Source organism: Limulus polyphemus, unplaced genomic scaffold (assembly GCF_000517525.1).
Source record: "Limulus polyphemus unplaced genomic scaffold, Limulus_polyphemus-2.1.2 Scaffold853, whole genome shotgun sequence".
NCBI lineage: Eukaryota > Metazoa > Arthropoda > Merostomata > Xiphosura > Limulidae > Limulus > Limulus polyphemus.
In genome coordinates this window covers 326,816-329,416 of record NW_013666463.1, presented here as the reverse complement: position 1 = coordinate 329,416, position 2,601 = coordinate 326,816, and the positions used below count along the sequence as shown (strand labels likewise).

At 32.1% G+C, this 2,601-nt stretch overlaps 1 long non-coding RNA gene across 2 annotated transcripts in view; it reads right to left on the bottom strand.

Moving 5' to 3' along the window:
- LOC111086114 overlaps positions 1 to 2,601 on the bottom strand; it is a 7,785-nt gene extending 5,184 nt beyond the window's left edge. The window contains exon 1 of one of the 2 annotated variants that reach the window (XR_002610873.1): positions 2,477 to 2,601. This is a non-coding gene — a long non-coding RNA (uncharacterized LOC111086114). Of the gene's footprint in view, positions 1 to 2,404 lie in introns of both variants that reach the window. The other variant, XR_002610874.1, reaches the window with a different exon arrangement.

Sequence of the window (2,601 nt, the reverse complement as noted above, 5' to 3'; positions counted from 1 at the left end):
CCAGGTGGCACCAAGTTTTAACATAACTTACACTACTAGATATCACCAATATTTGATAAAAGAACTTTACATTACTAGGTAACACCAAGTTTTAACATAACTTTACACTACTAGATAGCACCAATATTTAATAAAAGAACTTTACATTACTAGGTAACACCAAGTTTTAACAAAAGTACGTTACATTACCAGATAGCACCAAGTTTTAACAGAAGAACGTTACATTACCAGATGGCACCAAGTTTTAACAGAAGAACGTTACATTACCAGGTGGCACCAAGTTTTAACAAAAGAACGTTATATTTATAGAGAGCACCAAGGTTTGACAAAAGAACGTTACATTACCATGTTTTAACAAATGTTAGATTACTATGTAGCACCAAGTTGTAACAAAACAACTTTTATTACCACATAGTACCAACTTTTCACAAAAGAACATTACATTACCAGATAGCACCAAGTTTTAACAAAAGAACTTTACATTACTAGGTAGCACCAAGTTTTAACATAACAAGTTAGTTTATCAGATAGTATTATGTTTCAACAGAAGAACGTTAGCTCACTAGGAAGTACTATATTTAAACACAAGAATGATTTGATAAACGTTAGATTACTAGGTAGCACCAAGTTTTAACAAAAGAAAGTCGGTTTATTAGGCAATACTATGTTTCAATGAAAGAACGTTAGGCTGCTAGGGGCTACAAAGGGTTAACAAAAGAACGTTATATTTCTAGAGAGCACCAAGGTTTAACAAAAGAACGTTACTTTGCCATGTTTTAACAAATGTTAGATTACCCCATAGCACCAACTTTTAACAAAAGAACATTACATTACCTGATAGCACCAACTTTTAACAAAAGAACATTACCTTACCAAATTTTAGCAAACGTTAGTTGACTAGGTAGCACCAAGTTGTAACAAAAACTTTACATTACTAGGTAGCACCAAGTTTTAATAAAAGAACGTTACATTACTAGGTAGCACTAAGTTTTAACAAAAGAACGCCACATTACCAAATATCAACATACGTTAGATGACTAGATAGCACGAAGCTGTAACAAATTAACTTTACACAACCAGATAGCACCAACATTCAATAAAAGAACTTTACATTACTAGGTAGCACCAAGTTTTTACGTAAGTACGTTACATTATCAGGTAGCACCATGTTTTAACAAAATAACATTACATTACCAGAAAGTCTATCTGGTAATGTAATGTTCTTTTGTTAAAACTTGGTGCTATCTGGTAATGTAATGTTCTTTTGTTAAAACTTGGTGCTATCTAGTAATGTAACGTTCTTTTGTTAAAGCTTGGTGCTATCTAGAAATATAACGTTCTTTTGTTAAAAGTTCGTAGCCTCTAGCAATCTGACGTTCTTTCGTTGAAACATAGTATTGCCTAGTAAACATACTTTTTTGTTAAAACATGGTGCTATCTAGTAATGTAACGTACTTTTGTTAAAACGTAGTCACCAAGCTTTAACAAAAGAACGTTACATTGCCAGATAACACCAAGTTTAAACAAAAGTACGTTACATTACTAGATAGCACCAAGCTTTAACAAAAGAACGTTACATTACTAGATAGCACCAAGTTTTAACAAAAGAACATTACATTACCAGAAAGTACTACGTTTTAACAAAAGAACGCTACATTACTAGATAGCACCAAGTTTTAACAAAAAAAGTATGTTCACTAGGCAATACTATGTTTCAACGAAAGAACGTCAGATTGCTAGAGGCTACGAACTTTTAACGAAAGAACGTTAGATTGCTAGAGGCTACGAACTTTTAACAAAAGAACGTTATATTTCTAGATAGCACCAAGCTTTAACAAAAGAACGTTACATTACTAGATAGCACCAATATTTAATAAAAGAACTTTACATTACTAGATAACACCAATATTTAATAAAAACTTTACATTACTAGGTAGCACCAAGTTTTAGCAAATTAACTTTACATTACTAGATAGCACCAATATTTAATAAAAGAACGTCACATTACTAGGAAGCACCAAATTTTAGTAAAATAACTTTACGTTGTTAGGTAGAACCAAGTTTTAACAAAAGTACGTTACATTACCAGATAGCACCAAGTTTTAACAAAAGAAAGTCGGTTTACTAGGCAATACTATGTTTCAGCGAAAGAACGTTAGGTTACTAGGCTGTACTGAGTTTCAACGAAAGAACGTTAGGTTGCTAGGGCTACGAAGTTTTAACAAAAGAACGTTAGATTATTCGGCGGTATTATATTTTTAACAACGGAACATTAAACTATTGGGCGGCGGTATCATGATTTTACTAAAAGAACACTAGGTTGTTAGATAGTTCCATGTTTTTAAGAAACGTGAACATAAGGTAATAAACTTTGTAATTTCTTTACATCAAGGGGCAGACTTACAGAACTTTCTACTAGCATTGATTTTGTTATATCGTACAATATCGATAATAAATATTTACAGAAGGAACATACTAAATTAGTTCAGTTTCTTAAATGTTACAACGAAACGTCACCATGGAATAAAACAACAATAAACTAGATCGTCATGGATATCAGGGACGTCTTTTCGTGACGAAATATGTTTTACCAACACAGTA